Source organism: Meles meles, chromosome 1 (genome assembly GCF_922984935.1).
Source record: "Meles meles chromosome 1, mMelMel3.1 paternal haplotype, whole genome shotgun sequence".
Taxonomy (NCBI): Eukaryota; Metazoa; Chordata; class Mammalia; order Carnivora; family Mustelidae; genus Meles; species Meles meles.
The window spans coordinates 103833415-103853742 of record NC_060066.1 but is presented as its reverse complement, the minus strand read 5'-3'; the positions used below and the strand labels follow the sequence as shown (position 1 = coordinate 103853742).

Here is a 20328-nt window from a genome sequence, read left to right as displayed (position 1 = left end):
TTGTTAAGAGAGTAAATCCTAAGGAGAGTATTTTCTTTCTTTTTCATCACAAGGACATTTTTTTTCTTTTTTTCTTTTTATTGTATCTACATGAGAAGATGGATGTTAGTTGAACCTATTACGATAATCATTTCACCATGTGTGTAAATTAAACCCTCACCTCAAGCCATATGCATTATACATATGAGGTGATGCATGTCAAAAATTTCTCAATAAAATTGGGGGGAAAGAAAGAGCTCCTGTATCTTTGTTTGTTTTGATTTTTGCCGTTATTGTTGTTGTTGAGCTTCTACCTCAATGCTTTGCTGAGACCAGTGTTGGTACATATGAGGCCCACAAGTTGAGCTCCATTTCCTAGAAGCCATCCACAAGCCATCCACATCCAAGGAAAGCCATCTACAAGGTTTTCCATGTAGACATCATCAGGTGTAGACAATCTGGGTCCTCTTGTCCTGGTGGCAACCTTTAGGGCTGTTCTAGACAGGAAGGGAGCCCCAGACAGATTTGCTAGTGGCAGGATCCAGCATGGGCTGTTTGCAGGCAATACTGACTTTGAACTGTACCAATTCTACCTGCATCCCATTGAGCTCAGCAAAGGCCTGATCTGATGATGCCATCTTTTCATAGGTGACAAAGGCACAGGTTCTGGGTGCATCCATGGAAAGGTCAATGATGTTTCCAAAGGGAGAGAAGGCCCCACGGAAAACAGTGGGCATCAGAGGGTGTTCCCTTTCTGAGGAGCACTACATTCAGGGAACGAGTCCAACCTGTGGAAAGGGCCTTCTGGTTTTTGATAGAGGTCCCTGTCTTTCTTCCCATTCTGCTCATAACTGTGGTTGAGGAGGGGAGGCTGAGGAGCGGGCACTAGCCCATTTTTCAGAGGGCCAGTCAAAACTCTGAGCAGGAAACTCACCAGCCCCTAGGCCCTCTGCCTCTTCTTCAACTGACCCCAAGTCCTGAAGCCTGTCACTGGAAGACCCAAAACTCTCAGAGATTTCCTCTGGGGCATACATGCTCTTTTGGAACAGCTGGAAAGTGGGGACTGGACCCTTCTCAGGGTCCATTAACTTCCCCACTAAGGTTCAAGAACAGGAGGTGACAAATGAAGCCTGAGTTCTTGGTCTTAGCCTTGAAGGCACTGATGGCTCCTGACTTCACCAGCTGGTTGCCTTGACTGGCTCTGCTGCTACTAGTTTATTTCTTCAGAGCCAGCACTACCTTTTTCTTTTCCTTGAGCTTGTTGAATTTCTTTTGCAGAGTTTCTTCCTCCTTGCTCAGTCCAGGAGTAATCACCAATATGGTGGCTCCAAAGAGGGTGATAACCAGGGTTCAGTGGTCTCCAGTGGAGCCTTCACAGACCAAGAGCTCCTGTATCTCTGCAGATTACATGTGGTGGCAAAGGTCCTAGTAATCTTGGAGATGCCAAAGGTGCCACTATTCCTCGATTTCCACAGCACCCAATCTGAAGTAATATGAAAAAGGAAACTTGCTTTTCTGATGGTTTTGAGTCATCATTGTAGAGAAGAAAATAAGGCCAGCATAATGCATAGTACTGATCCAAACTAGATTGCAGAATTAAGGCCAGGGAAATCTCTGGAGACTTGGATATTATTACCAGGGAAATTCTTTTGCAAAGAGGTATTATATGAAGAGTCACTTAATGTTTGCAAATGTATTGACCTTTTATAATCTCAAAACCTTGTTCTTGTTTTTTGTCCACAGAGGGGTTTTAAGCTACTTGTTCATTAAGATATATAATTCAAAATTAAGTGAAAATATAAGTCATAAGGGCAAGAAAACTATTTTTGATACCTGTATAGAAAATAAGATCTTTACTAAATATTAATGTTTAGAGTATTTATATGGAAAGAGTACACATTATAAGGAATAAAAGTAGGTATGGGCAGAAGAGACTATGGACTCTGAAAAACAACTTGAGGGTTTTGAAGGGTCAGGGGTGGGAGGTTGGGGGAACAGGTGGTGGGTAATAGGGAGGGCACGTTTTGCATGGAGCACTGGGTGTTGTGCAAAAACAATGAATACTGTTATGCTGAAAAAAATAAATAAAATGGAAAAAAAAGAAGATAAAAAAAAAGTAGGTATGGGGTGGATTTTCCCCATTAGATAAATAGTATGTTACATTTAGGATAAAAATGTCAGGATGGACATGGTTATCTGTTTTTATAGAAAATGGTAGCATAGCACAACTGCCTTTTTAATGATTTGCAGAGATAGAAATTCAGTTGTTATATTATATTGAGCTTTGACAGTATTATTGCTTTGGGAGTTATGATTTAATCCATGTCACATGTGACTCTATGTAGAGCATGATATGTGGAAACAGGCTGCTGAAACACTCAGGTATGGCTCTGTGCAGTTGCTTATTACCTGCACTTCATAAAGAGCTCATGTTGAAGGTGACAAATGAAATGGAGGGCAACCTCCAAACTTCTAGTGCCTGCTAGAAATTTGTCAGGAAATGTCAGGAAATTACTGAAAATTTTTTCATAGGATTAGAATGTAGGTAAGAGGAAGGCATATGCTGGTAATGATGCTAGATTTGTCCTGCTTTATTATTGCTTCTCCTAGTATAAAAATGGTCATTGGCACTGGCTATCTCAGGCAGATCAGCGTGGTTTCTACATTAATTAGTTAAGAACAGAGGCCCCTTTCAAGGTGAAGGGTTCCAAACAGAGACTACCTTCCCTGCCCCCTGTTCTTTTAACATAGATGCTGGCAGGATAGTCAGTTCTATTTCATAACTAACAATTTCCCAAAAGAAAAGGACCATATTAGTATGTAAGAACAACAGTCCTATAAAAAATACCGAATGAGAATCTTCAGAAAACAAATGTTATTTCTTCCAAAGTAATAACTCAGAGTGATTGCATGTGTCTCATTCATTTCTGAGCACTTTTCTCAAAGCAAACTTTAGATTGAGAGTCGTATCTCCCAGATGAGTATCCAACAGGTGCTGTAAACTCTCCATTATACTGAAGTTTGAAACTATGATGGTAAAACCTCCCATGAAGGACATCTTTTTATTTGCTTTCACAATTAGGATTTTAATATGTTTATCTCTGGCTCAGATCTGTTTTGAGAGGGTAAGAAAATATTTTTCAAGTGAATCCAAATATTCACAATCTAATGGGAAAAAGTAAAGCTTAGTTAAACCTTCTCCATTTGCATCTGAAGCAAATCTTTGGTTCATAATTATTTTTTCCTTTAAACGTTTCCCAGAGATAATTTTCTCATCCTCCAGCATCCTTCTCTAGTCTGTGTGGGAGGGTAGCGTGACCTTCAGGCTTGTCACCACCCCCCCAACACCCCCCCCCCCCACTCTCGTTTGCGCTACACAGGGCAGGAGCCTGGAGACCACAGGCAGGTGTCAGGCTCACTCCCTGTCTTTGGTGGTGTCCCAAACTCCACAGGGTACAGAGGTCCAGGAAAAAAATGCGAAATCAGCCACCCAAGTCGAATGGAAAATTTCAGGATATTAGAAAATATGGGGACAGCTGATGGCTGAGGTCATGGCTCAGAATGATTTTTTGGTTTACCTGTTTACCAAAAGCATTTCATTCATTCCTTTACAGAAAAAGGAAAAGAAAAAGGAAATGAAAACTTATAAGAAGAAAAAAAAAAGTTGTTAATCTATTTTGACAAGCAAGATAAGGAGCATCAATTTGTAAAATTTATATTCATTGATTTAGCACGATCTGTGTGAGCCATGTGACAAATCTTTCTAGTTTTTTGTTTTGTGTTTTTCACTGCTTGTTCTTTGTGTCATTCCTCAGAAATCACTTAGGTATACATATTTGTAAGGAAATTGAAGCCATTAAAGAACTAGAAATAGACTAATAAGCAAATATTTAAATTCATTTGAGGATTTTTTTTCAGAGAGGCAGAGACACCCATTGTTTGATATGCTTTGCTGCCATGCCTTACGGTTTTCAGAGGTTGGTGAGGGATTCGGGAGGAAATGGAAGAATGGCAGGAGAGGGTTCTCCATCGGAATTTTGGTCTACATGGAGAGAAACAGAGAGAGGATATGACATTTACTCCAATTGACATAAACGCTGTGTTTATACCCCTTGTTTACATTCTCTACTCTGCACTCTGGGCCCCACAGAGTTACTTGTGCCTCTCCACCATCCCAACCACTACTCAGAGCTGACTCCTGCAGAAAGTAGTCCAGTAAGTCAGGTGGAAGTTCTCCCCCAAAGGGCTTCCCCCTGTGAGTGTTTTGTTTTGTTTTTTTTTTTTAAAGATTTTATTTATTTATTTGACAGAGAGAGATCACAAGTAGGCAGAGAGGCAGGCAGAGAGAGAGGAGGAAGCAGGCTCCCCACGGAGCAGAGAGCCCGATGCGGGGCTCGATCCCAGGACCCTGAGATCATGACCTGAGCCGAAGGCAGCGGCTCAATCCACTGAGCCACCCAGGCGCCACCCCCCTCCCGTGAGTGTTTTAAGGGAACCAGGGGAAACACCATGGGCTGGCAGTCTAGAGTATAAGGCAGTGCCCATGACCTAAAGATTCCATGGGGTGTTAAATCCTTTTGTATGAGAACTCCCTGGAGTCTTCCTGTATTCAAGAAAACTTTGAGACTGCAAGAGGAGGATATGGTAGACAGTATGTGACAGAATTCTGACCAGAGAGGTCTTTGGGAACATCTGAAAAGATTCATATTTTCTGGAGCACAGTTTGGAAACCAGAGTCAGGTACTGATTTTCAAACTTACTTGTTGAATGCCTTGGAGAAACTTTGAAAAGAAGCAAAGAGAGAGGATTCAGGCCTCTTTCAAGAAAGAGGGAGGATTCAGGCCTGTTCCAAAAAGAGTCTTTCTTACTTATTTCTTTTTTATATCTGGCTTTTCAGTGACTAAGCTTTTCTTTGAATAAAGGTCTCCTTGACCACCCCCCCCCCCAAAAAAAGGATTCTAGAAATATTTGTGGATATTCAAGACTGAATCTCAATGTCAGCTATTTTTTCCCCCTGGCTTTGCTACTCCTCAGACTTTCTTATGGTATTTTTGGAATGCAACCACATATTCAAACTTGAGTATGAAATCCAAAAGCCAAAAATGTCTGATATTTTTTCCCACAAGTGCGTTAGAACCATGAGCAAATGAAAGAACTCCCTCTTAGTGGGAGATCACTGTGGGAGCTCAAGAGAAGGAAAGAAAGATGAAGGCAGTTCTCTTGATTTATGTATAAATTCCCCATGTAGTTCATTAGCTGGACACTCAGATGAGCATGAGGCTGTCCTGGGCAGAGGCTGTAAAGTCCCTGAATTCACCACAATGGCCTCCTGCAACATAGGAAAGCTGCATTTCAGGGCTAGCTCCAGTTGGATGGACTTTTACAATGGACTTTTACAAAACTGCATCTCTTTCTCTGGATAAGACACATTAAAAATTGTGATGTTTAATCATAAGCCCAAGAAGACAAGCTCTCAAGTATGAAATAGAAAACATGATTCTTGAGCATCAACCTAGGACCTCATATTTATACTGTATTTTCCTAAAATTTCAGACCAAATACATGCATTATTAAGCATAAGTCTAAATTATTATTTAAATTTAGGGGCTCCTGTGTGGCTTAGTTGATTGAGTGTATGACTTTGGTTCAGGTCACGAACTCTGGGTCCTGGGATCCAGCCCCATGTCCTGCTATTGGCTCGGCAGGGAGTCTGCTTATTCCTCTTCTCCTCCCCTTGCCTCTGCATGCTCTCTCTCCCTCCCCAGCTCTCTCGCCTCTCAATTAATAAATAGAATCTGTTAAAAATATCCAAGGATATTTGGAGGCATAGTTAAAGAAACCTCTGGTATAATGCTATAAAATCAGTTTCCTAACCTCTGTAGGTTTTTTTTTTTTCCCTTTCTTTTTTCTTTTACTAATTTCTTTTTTCTTTTTTAGTTACATACTCTATAACTTGCTCTGGGCAAAATTCTCTCATCAGGCTGTGGGATAAATTCAAAATGAGTAGCAGAAATGACAACTTATCTTTATTTCAACATGGAAATGTGGTTTCTCCAGATGTTTCTAATGTTCCAAATAGGGATTTTCAAAGACTGAACATTGCATCAAGCCTTCCAGCCTAAAGGACTATACACAATCATGGTGCTTCTGTGTGTGTGTGTGTGTGTGTGTGTTGTCTGTCTGTCTCACACACACACACACAGAGACACACACATACCATAAATGTAGACAGTGACATAAATGTATGCATTAACAAAGGTCATCTGAGATGAATCACAATTTTTCTTCTTCGACTAGTGACAGATCACAGTTAGACATAGATAATAGGCAACTGCCTTATATGTAGAACTGTTAAGGATATGAAAGAGTCTTAAACAACCCAGAGCACTGAGTGGTAGGTGAGTCACTCTGAAGGGTGGTTTCTGAGACCACAAGAAATCAGGAAGGCAACCTATAAGAAACATCACAAGCACACACCACACCATAGGAAAATCCCATCTATGTCCTCCTCCCCTAATATATAGGGGAGAGAGAAAAAAAAGAAAAGAGAGAGATAGAGAGAGAGAGACAGAAATAGAGACAAAGAAGTCTCACAAAGTTGGCAATATGGTTTTTGTTAGAATCATTGTTATTGTTGTTTTAATCATGCCTTTAACTTCTCTCTGGGGAGATGTGGAAATGGTGGCCAGAGCATAAGGATTTGAAAAATGCATTATTGTAGTGACACTTCGCTTAACTGCTTTATGGGGAAGGGCTATTTGATTATGTATAGAGATACATCTGTGCTTTACATTGTTTCAACCTTGAGGTGTTCTATACTACCTTTAAATATTTACATTGAAAAGTTAAATTATTCCCACAATTGACTAAATCATGTCTGCTTTGGGTTATTCACTCAATAGAAATGTTCTGTTCTTCTATTAGGTCCCGGGATTATGCAAGGCATTGTGGGGTAAAAGTATGATCTCTGACTCTACCCTTAAGTTTAGAATTCACAGTCTAGTGAGGAGTTAGGCACATAGGCAAATGACTGCTAACATAATTTGTGTATGATGTGCAGTGGGATATGGATAAGAAATTATATAGACCTAGGAAAGTTGGGCAGAATTCTTAGAGGAGGCAGCAGTTGAATAAGATTTTAAGAATATATAGGAAGTAGCTACATAGATATAGGTAGAATGGGCACTAGTGACAGAAGGCACAGTATATGTAAGAATTTAGTTGGTTTAGGAAACTATAAATTGTTCCATTATTTCTGAAGTGTGCAAGAAATATAAAGCAAAACAATTTATTCATTGAGGAATCAACAACAAAAGCTTATAGGTTTGAGTAATATTAACATGCACAAAATTACTTTTAGTATCATGTGCTAAGAAAGTGTTTTGGCTTAAATTACTTTATTTTGCAAGATTTTGCTATGTTTTAAAGATGGAAAGCTAGAACTCTGTTTTGTGACTGTTCTGTCATCTTTTATCCTGGTTGAAAGAGAAGGGTGGGATATTTCCATGAAAGCAATGCAAAGACATGATTGCTTATCCAATAATATTATGTTTCTCTTGGAGTTGAGCCAGTGGGCCAGAAATCCTCTCATTAATTTTTCCTCATTCATCAAGGACTCAGCCTAGAGCCACAGCCATACCATATATTCTTACTCAGAGAAGTTGAGGTTTTTTGGTCAGAATTTTAATTTGGTCAGAATTATTTGAAAGTCTATACATGCTCCTCAAATAGACACTTTCTGAATTTCTAAGACCCATTGATCCTCCAGTGCAACTTCTCCCACCCTTTCCTTGTGTGTTGGGGGATGAACAGCCATTGGGAAACAAATTATTTAATGTAGCTAATGAATTGGCCATGGTGTTTTCTGGTAGAAAAGTCAGTTTCCTGGGTTCTCCTTACACACATTTAAGGAAAAAAATATTTGTAATAGGAAATAAATTAAATGGAACACCAGAAACATCTCTTAATCATCTCTTAATTTCTTCTGAGTGTTTACCTATAACCTAACCAAATATAATCTTGTGATTACTAGATATAAAAAGGCCAGTAAGAAAAATGTGGAAGTTTCAATATGTTTTACTGAGATTTTCTTTTTTCTGATGCCCTCCATAGATGAGTTAGCTGAATATTAAGTTGCGATTAAACACTCTGTTTAATGAGATCTATGGTTGATAATGCTGAGCGGGGACTATACCTAAATGTAAAATCCCAGTAATTGTTTTATTTATTTTTTATTTTCATGTTTTTATTTGTTATGGAAAAGAGAGTAAAAAATATGGTACTTTATTAAATATAATCAAATTTTTCTCTTTCCTTTTGTAAGTGATAAAAGGATTGGTGCTTTGGTATCTCACTGGCTGATAGGAAAGTGCTGAGGTGGGTACTAAGGGACATCAGAGGTCAGCCTCTAAAGTGACCTTGCTACCAGTATTCAGCTTAATTTTTTTGGTTGTTTATAAGTATTTTAAATTTCTTGTTATTTTAATTTGAGTTAATTCAGTTATTGAGGAGTCTGGGTTTAGAAACTAATCTGGTTACCATACAGACTGGCTCTGGAGAGTTGTGACATCTGTGTTTGAGTCACTCACAGAGGGGGTTAAGAACATTCATAATAAAAACTATATGCTCCTCTGAAAAGCAGCCTGAGGGTTTTGAAGGGTCAGGGGTGGGAGGTTGGGGGAACAGGTGGTGGGTAATGGGGAGGGCACGTTTTGCATGGAGCACTGGGTGTTGTGCAAAAACAATGAATACTGTTACGCTGAAAAAATAAATAAAATGGAAAAAAAAAAAAAAAAACCTATATGCTCAGCACCAATGGGACACCAGCTTTCAAACCCAACTTCCACTCAGGCAGAAAACCTAAAAGCTATCTATGTTCTATTTAATGTTAAGTAGTATTTTCAAGAAAATACCTCAGTTTGGTTTAGACATTCTATTTTTCAATTTCCTAGATGGAGAATTTTAGATTTCACAAGATGAAACCAGAGAGGGAGACTGCTGGAGGGGTGGGAGGTGGGAGGGATAGGGTGGCTGAGTGATGGACTTTGGGGAGGGTATGTACTATGATGAGTGCTGTGAATTGTGGTAAGACTGATGAATCACAGGCCTGTACCCCTGAAACAAATAATACATTATATGTTAATAAATAATAAATAAAGTAAATAAGTAAAAAAAAATTTAAAAAATAATTTTGGATTTCAGGTGATTTAGAATTTTAAGTGTTATAATTTACATGGGGGTGAAAATATGTTTCTGAAGAGCAAAAGGCTATCACTGCATTTTAAAAGGTCTTAAATGTGATCTTTTGACCTCACATGATTTTCAATGTGACACTTTTGAAGGGTATTCTTGACTGGGGAAAAAGACAGTGGTCCATAGGTGGCATATAATCCATTTTCTGGAAGCCAAGTATCTCAGAGCCGCAGGCTAAGGCCAGCCCCCCTACACATGTCTCCTCTTGGCTTGGCTTTTCTGGCACCTAAATGAGTAGGGGCATTATCATTCTTGCGGAGGACCCCTGGAAATATCAGTGCACGTGGCAGCCAAGCATTTGTTTACTATCCACCAAAGGGTTAATGTGTTCTAGTAAGTATTGCCTTTATGTTGTGTCCAGACACAGCAGAGAGTTTTGGCAGGAAGAATTCATGGGTGTCAGCGGGAAATGTATTTACAAAAAAAAAAAAAGTGAAAATCCTATTTCTATGTTCCTTTTCTTTTTTTTTTAAAGATTTTATTTATTTATTTGACAGATAGAGATCACAAGTAGGGAGAGAAGCAGGCAGAGAAAGAGAGAGGAGGAAGCAGGCTCCCTGCCAAGGGGAGAGCCCGATGCGGGGCTCGATCCCAGGACTCTGGGATCATGACCTGAGCGAAAGGCAGAGGCTTTAACCCACTGAGCCACCCAGGCACCCCTCTATCTTCCTTTTCAATTCAGTTTCAAAATATTTTTCTTCTTGGGGTGCCTGGATGACTCAGTTGGTTGAGTGACCAACTCTTGGTTTCTGCTCAGGTTGTGATCTCAGGGTTGTGGGATTCCACTCCATGGCTTGTAGTGAGCTCCAGCCCAGTGGGGAGTCTGCTTGAGATTATTCCTCTCCCTCTTCCTCTGCCCCTCCCCCATTCGTGTACTCAAATAAATAAATATTTTCATTTGCATGTCATTTTAATCCCCCTGATTGAATGAAAATTGTTTTGGTTTTTAAAATTATTTGATCCTTGATAGAGACCCAGATAAAGGGGATAGAGAGAGAACAAAACAGTATGAGTCAAACTTTGGGCATAGAATGGGAGATAAACAAAGTACTCTGTCCTTTGATTTTTAATTTTTTTTCTGGTTCCAGAAGTAATTTATACTTCCTTATATGCATGCATATTACATAAATGCATTACATAGAGGGTGAAATTTTCAAAGCTCTTACCAAACCAATTGGATGGTGAAGATCTTTTAGAATATTTTAGTGGTTTGTAAGTCTGAGGAACATCATTTTTACTTTTTCAGCTTTCTGCATTGTTCTGGATGAGACACTGAAGCTATGGGCATACTATCTAGATATCTTAATCTGTTATGATAACATAGTTGGTTCTCTGATCATACCCATTTTAGGTGATTTTCTGTTTAATGGTGACAGGGGGTCAGTGATAGACTGATAGCGAGGGAATGCCTCTTTCCAATAGACAAAGAGAAAATAATGTTTCCTCGGGTAACCAGTACATTTTTATCTTTCACCTGAGTATTGGTATGTGTAGATTTAAAGCCAGTTTCACCTTTAAGGAAAAAAATATATACATTGAGCTCCATTCTGTGCAACACTGTGCCATGTGCTTGTCATAGATTTTTGCATTATCTTTGCCTCCACCTGGACTCAGGAAGTATCCCCACCATACACAAGATGAGACTGAGCACAGCTCTCCTCACTGATAACATAGGTGGTAAAACTGCACTTTGAATCCTGGTCAATCTGATTAGAGTTTTCATACTACACTCTGTGCTGACATAAAAAACCTGAATGGACTGAGGCTGCATTGATTAGTTATTTAAAAAAAAAAAGCATCATACATATTTTTATTGTTCACCATTATTTCAAATAGCCCAACAGCAATTTTTTAGGACAAACAAAAAATGCAGGACCCTTCTTGTTGAAGATTTGAAATTGGGGGGAAAAAAAAGGAGAATAAGAAGAGTAGCTGCCTTTAAAATCAATCAGGACACCTCCATGGAAAATTACCTGGGCTGTTTCATGGTTGGCAGGAGCAGAGGAGGGAGCTGGCATCCCCTGAAGAGGCACACACCCGGCCCAAGTCCGGCCAACACCCACTGGCAAGAGCTCAGCCCTGGAGTTGTCAAGATTTTCCTAAATTGTAAAAATCTAAAAGTTACATTTTAGAATCATCTTTTCTTCTAATTCTTTTTTTATTGCCTTCTTATTGCCTCAGGAAAGCAATAACACAAAAGATCCTTTTACATCTTTTGATTTAAAATGCAGAATCCAAAAGGGGCTTGTCTAGCTATGTTCATGGAGGAAAAACTGTAGGTGATCTGTGTTCATCTGGCAAGTAAGAGCCCTATTATAGCAAACAAATTTGTTGATTTTTAGCTTATAAATTCAAGAAAGTGATTTCAAAATTCCTAATATATTAAGCAAATTGCTGGATTGTCACCCAATTTAAATTTATAAAGAAATCATTATAGCTATAGAAGTTATAATTTCTTTCTCTTTCATCACAGAAAATAGTTTTTCATTGTTCAGGGAAGTCCCCTCCTTTCACCACTCTGTATTTTATGGCATATCCCTCCAAACTCTTTTAAAGTCCCTGTGCTATAAACTAATTTGTTAAAGGAATTTATAAAGAATTTGGAAGCTTTAAAAAAGGTGCATGCTCTTTCCTTTTACATTTTTTTTCCACTAAGAAGTCTTATTCAATACTTCTTTCCATTGAGTGGCTAATACAGCGATGGACTGGCAAGCAGTCCAATGCAATGAATAGTATCAGGAGAATAGGAATGAGTTCTTCTTTAAATGTTCGGTAGAATTCCCCTGGGAAGCCGTCTGGCCCTGGGCTTTTGTTTGTTTGGAGATTTTTGATGACTGTTTCAATCTCCTTACTGGTTATGGGCCTGTTCAGGTTTTCTATTTCTTCCTGGTTCAGTTGTGGTAGTTTATATGTCTCTAGGAATGCATCCATTTCTTCCAGATTGTCCAATTTGTTGGCGTAGAGTTGCTCATAGTATGTTCTTATAATTGTCTGTATTTCTTTGGTGTTAGTTGTGATCTCTCCTCTTTCATTCATGATTTTATTGATTTGGGTCCTTTCTCTTTTCTTTTTGATGAGTCTGGCCAGGGGTTTATCAATCTTATTGATTCTTTCAAAGAACCAGCTCCTAGTTTCATTGATTTTTTCTATTGTTTTTTTGGTTTCTATTTCGTTGATTTCTGCTCTGATCTTTATGATTTCTCTTCTCCTGCTGGGTTTAGGGTTTCTTTCTTGTTCTTTCTCCAGCTCCTTTACGCGTAGGGTTAGGTTGTGTACTTGAGACCTTTCTTGTTTCTTGAGAAAGGCTTGTACCGCTATATATTTTCCTCTCAAGACTGCCTTTGCTGTGTCCCACAGATTTTGAACTGTTGTGTTTTCATTATCATTTGTTTCCATGAATTTTTTCAATTCTTCTTTAATTTCCTGGTTAACCCATTCATTCTTTAGAAGGATGCTGTTTAGTCTCCATGTATTTGGGTTCTTTCCAGCTTTCTTCTTGTGATTGAGTTCTAGCTTCAGAGCATTGTGGTCTGAAAATATGCAGGGAATAATCCTAATCTTTTGATACCGGTTGAGACCTGATTTGTGACCCAGGATGTGATCTATTCTGGAGAAGGTTCCATGTGCACTAGAGAAGAATGTGTATTCTGTTGCTTTGGGATGAAATGTTCTGAATATATCTGTGATGTCCATCTGGTCCAGTGTGTCATTTAAGGCCTTTATTTCCTTGTTGATCTTTTGCTTGGATGATCTGTCCATTTCAGTGAGGGGAGTGTTCAAGTCCCCTACTATTATTGTATTATTATTGATGTGTTTCTTTAATTTTGTTATTAATTGGTTGATATAGTTGGCTGCTCCCACGTTAGGGGCATAGATATTTAAAATTTTTAGATCTTCTTGTTGGACAGACCCTTTGAGTAGGATATAGTGTCCTTCCTCATCTCTTATTATAGTCTTTGGCTTAAAATCTAATTGATCTGATATAAGGATTGCCACCCCAGCTTTCTTCTGAATAGTAGAAACAGAGAAGGGACTCTAAATTCCTATACAACTTATGATTTACAACTCAGCTGATCATTAACCATGACAGCTGAGTCTCAGGCCCCCACCCCAATCTCCCATGGTTGTCATTCTGTCCTTCTCAGAGTGTTGTCCACAGACCCGCTGCAGCAGCCTCACCTCAACCATGTTAGAAGTGCAAAGTCTTAGACCCACTACAAACCTTCTAATCCAGAAACTCTGAGGGTGGGACCTAGCAATTTGTGTTTTAACCAAGCTTCTAGCTGATTCTGACTCTCTGAAGTTTGAGAGCCAATGACGCAAGTGCATCCTTGCACCATTGTTTTCTTTTCCCCTCACCCATGCCCTCTGGAGCCTCTCTTCTTGCTCTCTGGCGGCACCACGACTACATCCATCCACATAATCCTGGCTGTCAGAGGGAGTGAGATGGTCTAGGCTTCTCTGTTTCTGCTTTTATCTTCAGAACACAAGAAGGCTGGAAGAGTCTCTAGTCCCTGCTTGGCTAAGGTGGATCAAGGGCATAATCCTCATTCTTGCTGCAGTAGACAGATGGGAAGGGGACCATTAGTCACTAATGCTTCAGTGGGGAACTAGTTGTGTGTTGTTGGCCTGTACTCAGAAGACAGTATATATGTGCATATATATAACTTATAATTATGACCAGTTTGCCCCTAAACATAAGCAAACCCCTGAAACATACTGGAAAGTCACGTTGGGAGAAGGGCAAAAACAGATACCACAGGTGCTGACACTGCCTACCGCCTTTAGGTCCGCTCAGAGTGCTCTACCCTATAGAGGCTCAGTGTGGCTAGATCTCCTAGTAAACATCCAGAAAGGTGGTTACCATGTCTAAATAAACCACCACATGAAGGAGGACTAAGCTAATTGAACTTGATAGGTGGCCACATTGAAAAGGAAGTCTACACTAGTCCAATGTGGACACTTAGAAACAGATGCTAAAGTGCTGATTTTTGGCATTTTGTACTGTATTTATCCCAAGATCTTACCTTGTTTCTTACCTATTTTTTTTGTGTGTGTGAATTCCTGCTGAATTCCCTTTATTATATTCTAGGACTTCACTTCATTTAGATTTTGTACATTTAGGATGTAGTGATGTCCATCTTACTTTGTTTTAATAAACATGATTTTAAAATAAGCTCACATTATAAAATAATAGAATATAATCTGATTGGTACATTGTCAATAATGTGAAATAATTTCACCAAATTGTACTATAAGAAATAGGGCAATCTTTCAATAACACTTAAGTAAAATGACACTCAATTTAGTAATCTATTATCCTTTTATTGGATTTTGAATAACTTTAACTATTATAAAATAAAAACATTTAAAAGAGAGGGAGGGGTCCTGATCATCTCACCCAAGCTCACTCAAAGGTGGCAGTTCTACACTGGGAGAGGCCAGGTTACAATCCCCTCCTCTCCTCCACCCCTGTGTTCGGCCCATAAAGCAAGGGTGTCACTCTGGGAAATTGAACCACTGTCCTCACCACCTACTATGGAGCAGTGGTCCAGAGATTTTGCCCAGGGGGACAGACAAGCCATAAGAACAAAGAACTTCCAAGTTCTGCCCATGACTTTATTGGAAACAGAATATAGGGGAGCTCAAGCCTAAAGACACTCTCAAAGGCAATAGATTTTGGTGGCAAGCAATTAATAGGAGACTGGTAGCTTCATGAGAGCAATAAGCTAAGCCATAAACAAGCTAGTTTATCAGAGAGAACCACAGAAAAATGCAGGCATGAGGAAATCACCTGGTGTAGGAACAAACCTCAAAGACTGGTTGGACAAACCATCCTTGAAAAGTGGACCTGCATTTAAACTGTGGAAAAGTTTATGTCCTAGGACTTTGTTGTAAGCAATAAACATGCAGCAATTAGTGGACAGTAACATATGAGTTTGATACAAACAAAATAAGACAACTAAGAGAGAGTTGAGGAAACAAGATAGTCAAGGAGAGCCCTGCCAAAGCCATGTTCCCGTGCCCAGGCTGGCACACTTAAAGGAGCAATATCAGAGGCTTCACACATGCACATGTGCACACACACACACACACACACACACAGACACACAGAGAGAAAGAGAGGTTACTTGTTATCAATTCAGAGAAAATAATTTTCTTCTAAGAATTCCTATTTGTAACTCTGCAGGAATAATATTAATAAATAATAAATTGTTAAAATGACATGAAAAAATTAAAGAATTATAGGAAAAAATACATCAGATAACTCTCACTTGGAAAAATGTTAAATATTTTTAAAAATAATAGTGTAGGAAAAGCCTAAGCACCTTGCTCACCCAAGGTAGCCAAAGACATCCCTGAGAGAAGCCCATGAGGTGTTTAGGTAGGAACATCTCTGCAACAAGGGAAGCCCCAGATCCTGAGAGGTGATGGAGGGGAGGAACAAGAGACCTCTCAGCACTAAACCCCAACCCCTCCGCCCTCATGGTCAGTCTCATCAGTGTGGGTAGTCCTTTCAGTTCAGAGTAAAATTGCATTTTTAAGCTTCTCTGCAGAGATAAGGGAAAAGACTCCTTGGTGTAAGTGGACTAGAAAGAGCCAGTATCCATTTCTGGGCCCTCCAAAAGTGGGTGAGGATTGACCAAGTTTGGAGAAGTACTTAGAAAACTGGTAGAGGAACATTGTCCAGAATAGATCACATCCTGGGTGATGGTCTCAGCTGGTACCAAAAGATTGGGATCATTCCCTTCATATTTTCAGACCACAGTATTCTGAAACTAGAACTCAACCACAAGAGGAAACTTGGAAAGAACCCCAAAGAGGCTAAAGAGCATCCTACTAAAGGAGGTTAAAGAGCATCCTACTAAAGAATGAATGGGTCAAGCAGAAAATTAAAGAAGAATTTTTAAAAAAATTCATGGAAACAAATGATAATGAAAACACAGCTGTTCAAAATCTGTGGGGCACAGCAAAGGCAGTCCTGAGAGGAAAATATATAGTGATACAAGCCTTTCTCAAGAAACAAGAAAGTTCTCAAATACACAACCTAACCCTACACCTAAGGAGCTGGAGAAAGAACAACAAAGAAAGCCTAAACCCAGCAGGAGAAGAGAAATAATAAAGATCAGAGCAGAAATCAATGAAATAGAAACCAAAAAACCAATAGAATAAATCAACAAAACTAGAAGCTAATACTTTGGAAAGAATTAATAAGATTGACAAACCCCTGGCCAGACTTATAAAAAACAAAAGAGAAAGGACCCAAATAAATAAAATCATGAATGAAAGAGGAGAAATCACAACCAACGCCAAAGAAATAAAAACAATTATAAGAACATATTATAAGCAACTATATGCCAGCAAATTTGACAATCTGGAAGAATTGGATGTATTCCAAAAAACGTATAAACTACCAAAACTGAACCAGAAAGAAATAGAAAACCTGAACAGACCCATAACAAGTAAGGAGATTGAAGCAGTCATTAGAAGTCTCCAAACAAACAAAAGCCCAGGGCCAGACGGCTTCCCATGGGAATTCTACCAAGCATTTAAAAAGAATTAATTCCTATCCTCCTGAAACTGTTCCAAAAACTAGAAATGGAAGGAAAACTTCCAAACTCATTTTATGAGGCCAGCATTACCTTGATCCCAAAGCCAGACAAAGACCCCATCAAAAAAGAGAATTACAGACCAATATCTTCGATGAACACAGATGGGAAAATTCCCACCAAACTACTAGCCAATAGGATCCAACAGTACATTAAAAGGATTATTCACCACGACCAAGTGGGATTTATTCCAGGGCTGCAAGGTTGGTTCAACATCTGCAAATCAATCAATGCGATACAAACATTAATAAAAGAAAGAACAAGAACCATATGATACTCTCAATAGACACCAAAAAAGCATTTAACAAAGTACAGCATCATTTCTTGATCAAACCTCTTTGAATTTAGGGATAGAGGGTCCATACCTCAGTATCATCAAAGCCATCTATGAAAAACCCACAGCGAATATAATTCTCAATGGTGAAAAACTGAGAGCTTTTCTGCTAATGTCAGGAATATGGCAGGCATGTCCATTATCACCACTGCTATTTAATATAGTACTAGAAGTCCTAGCCTCAGCAATCAGAGAACAAAAAGAAATTAAAGGCATCCAATTCGGCAAAGAAGAAGTCAAACTATCACTTTGCAGATGATATGATACTTTATGTGGAAAACCCAAAATACTCCACTCCAAATCTGCTAGAACTTGTACAGGAATTCAGTAAAGTGTCAGGCTATAAAATCAATGCACAGAAATCAGTTGCATTTCTTTACACCAACAATAAAACAGAAGAAAGAGAAATTAAGGGGTCAATCCCATTTACAATTGCACCCCAAACCATAAAATGTCTAGGAATAAACCTAACCAAAAAGTCAAAGAGTCTGTATTCAGAAAACTATAAAGTACTCATGAAATAAATTGAGGAGGGCACAAAGAAATGGAAAAGTGTTTGTTCCATGCTCACATATTGGAAGAACAAATATTGTGAAAATGTCTATGATACCTAAAGCAACCTATACGTTTAATGCAATCCCTATCAAAATATCATCTTTTTTTTCAAAGAAATAGAACAAATAATCCTAAAATTTATATGGAACCAGAAAAGACCTCTAATAGCCAGAGGAATGTTGAAAAAGAAAGCCAAAGTTGGTGGCATCACAATTCCAGACTTCAAGCTCTATGACAAAGCTGTCATCATTAAGACAGTATGGTACTGGCACAAAACCAGACACAAAGATCAGTGGAATAGAACAGAGAGCCCAGAAATAGACCCTTAACTCTATGGTCAACTAATTATTTTTTTTATTTTTATTTATTTATTTATTTATTTTTTTATTTATTTGACAGAGATCACAAGTAGGCAGAGAGGCAGGCAGAGAGAGAGAGGAAGGGAAGCAGGCTCCGCCCTGAGTGGAGAGCCTGATGTGGGGCTCGATCCCAGGACTCTGAGATCATGACCTGAGCCAAAGGCAGAGGCTTTAACCCACTGAGCCACCCAGGCGTCCCTATGGTCAACTAATTTTTGACAAAGCAGGAAAGAATGTCCAATGGAAAAAAAAGTCTCCTCAACAAATGATGTTGGGAAAATTGGACAGCCACATGCAGAAAAATGAAACTGGACCATTTCCTTATACCTCACACAAAAATAGACTCCAAATGAATGATAGACCTCAATGTGAGAAAGGAGTCCATCAAAATCCTTGAGGGGAACACAGGCAGTAACCTCTTTGACCTCAGCCTCAGCACCTTCTTCCTAGAAACATTGCCAAAGGCAACGGAATCAAGGGCAAAAATGAACTATTGGGACGCCATCAAGATCAAAAGCTTTTGCACAGCAAAGGAAACAGTTAACAAAACCAAAAGACAACTGACAGAATGGGAGAAGATATTTGCAAATGACATATCAGATTAAGGGCTAGTATCCAAAATCTATAACGAACTTATCAAACTCAACACCCAAAGAACAAAGAATCCAATCAAGAAATGGGCAGAGGACATGAACAGACATTTCTGCAAAGAAGACATCCAGATGGCCAACAGAAACATGAAAAAGTGTCCATATCACTCAGCATCAGGGAAATTCAAATCAAAACCACAATGAGATACCACCTTACACCAGTCAGAATGGCTAAAATTAACAAATCAGGGAAAGACAGATGCTGGCGAGGATGGAGAGAAAGGGGAACCCTCCTAACACTGTTGGTAGGAATGCAAGCTGGTGCAGCCACTCTGGAAGACAGCATGGAGGTTCCTCAAACAGTTGAAAATAGAGCTACCCTACAACCCAGCAATTGCACTTCTGGGTATTTACCCTAAATATACAAATGCAGTGATCCGAAGGGGCACATGCACCTGAATGTTTATAGCAGAAATGTCCACAATAGCCAAACTATGGAAAGAACCTAGATGTCCATCAACAGATGAATGGATAAAGAAGATGTGACACACACACACACACACACACACACACACACACACACTCTCTCTCTCTCTCTCACAGGAATACTATGTAGCCATCAAAAGGAATGGAATCTTTCCATTTGCGATGACGTGGATGGAACTAGAGGGTATTATGCTGAGCAAAATAAGTTAATCAGAGAAAGATAATTATCATATCTCCCTGATATGAGGAAGTGGAGAGGCAAAATGGGGGGCTTGAGGGGTAGGTAAGGAAAAAATGAAACAAGATGGGATCAGGAAGAAAAACCATAAGAGACTCTTAATCTTACAAAAAAAAAGCTGAGGGTTGCCGGGGGCAGGGGGATAGGGAGATGTGGTTGGGTTATGGACATTGGGGAAGATATGTGCTATGGTGAGTGCTGTGATATGTTAATAAAAAATTTTTAAAAAAAGAAAGTTGGAGTAGAGATATGAAAACCAAAGCATGATCAGGTCAGCTTGTTAGGTAGATCAGGGATTAGGGTATCAGGTGACTTGTAGGGATCAGAGAGGTGCGGAGAAAAGGAAGTTGGCTTTGGTAGAAGTCTGTCTTGTCCTGTCTCCTCCTGATCCTGCCTTCACCTAGGCAGACTTGGAGTGCAGGCATATTCCAGACCCACCTGCTGACTAATCTGTCTGCAGTATACCGCTGCCCTCTGGACATTTTGGCTTGCTTCAGACGAGGAACTCAGGTTGGGTGGGAAAAGCATGGGGCTAAGAGTGAAGCTTGAGGTTAGAGCTTGGTTAGTTAAAGTGAGATACAAGGATCAGCAGCATGGACATCCCCCCGGGAGCTGGCTAGAATTGCAGACTCTCACAACTGTCTCCAGACCCACCAAACCAAGATGTCAACAAGACCCACAGGCGATCCTGTGCACACTGAGACTTAGCAAGCCTGGGGCCATGACAGGATCTCAGATCCTGCAAGTCAGTGATACAGCATATGCTAAAGCTGATAGCCATGTTCATTGTCCTTTCTGACAAATCTAAAGCAAAGTCTTAATATGGGAAATCTTTAAACCTCTATACATATGATGGATAAGTAGGCAGACACGTTGGAACTCACAGGAAATGTAATTGCCACACATTTTTTCATAAGGGAATGTC

At 39.4% G+C, this 20328-nt stretch overlaps 1 pseudogene; it reads right to left on the bottom strand.

Annotated features, from left to right (window-relative positions):
• Positions 1-289: 289 nt before the first annotated feature.
• On the bottom strand, positions 290-19931 carry LOC123948399 (annotated as a pseudogene).
• Between the last annotated feature and the right edge of the window lie 397 nt (positions 19932-20328).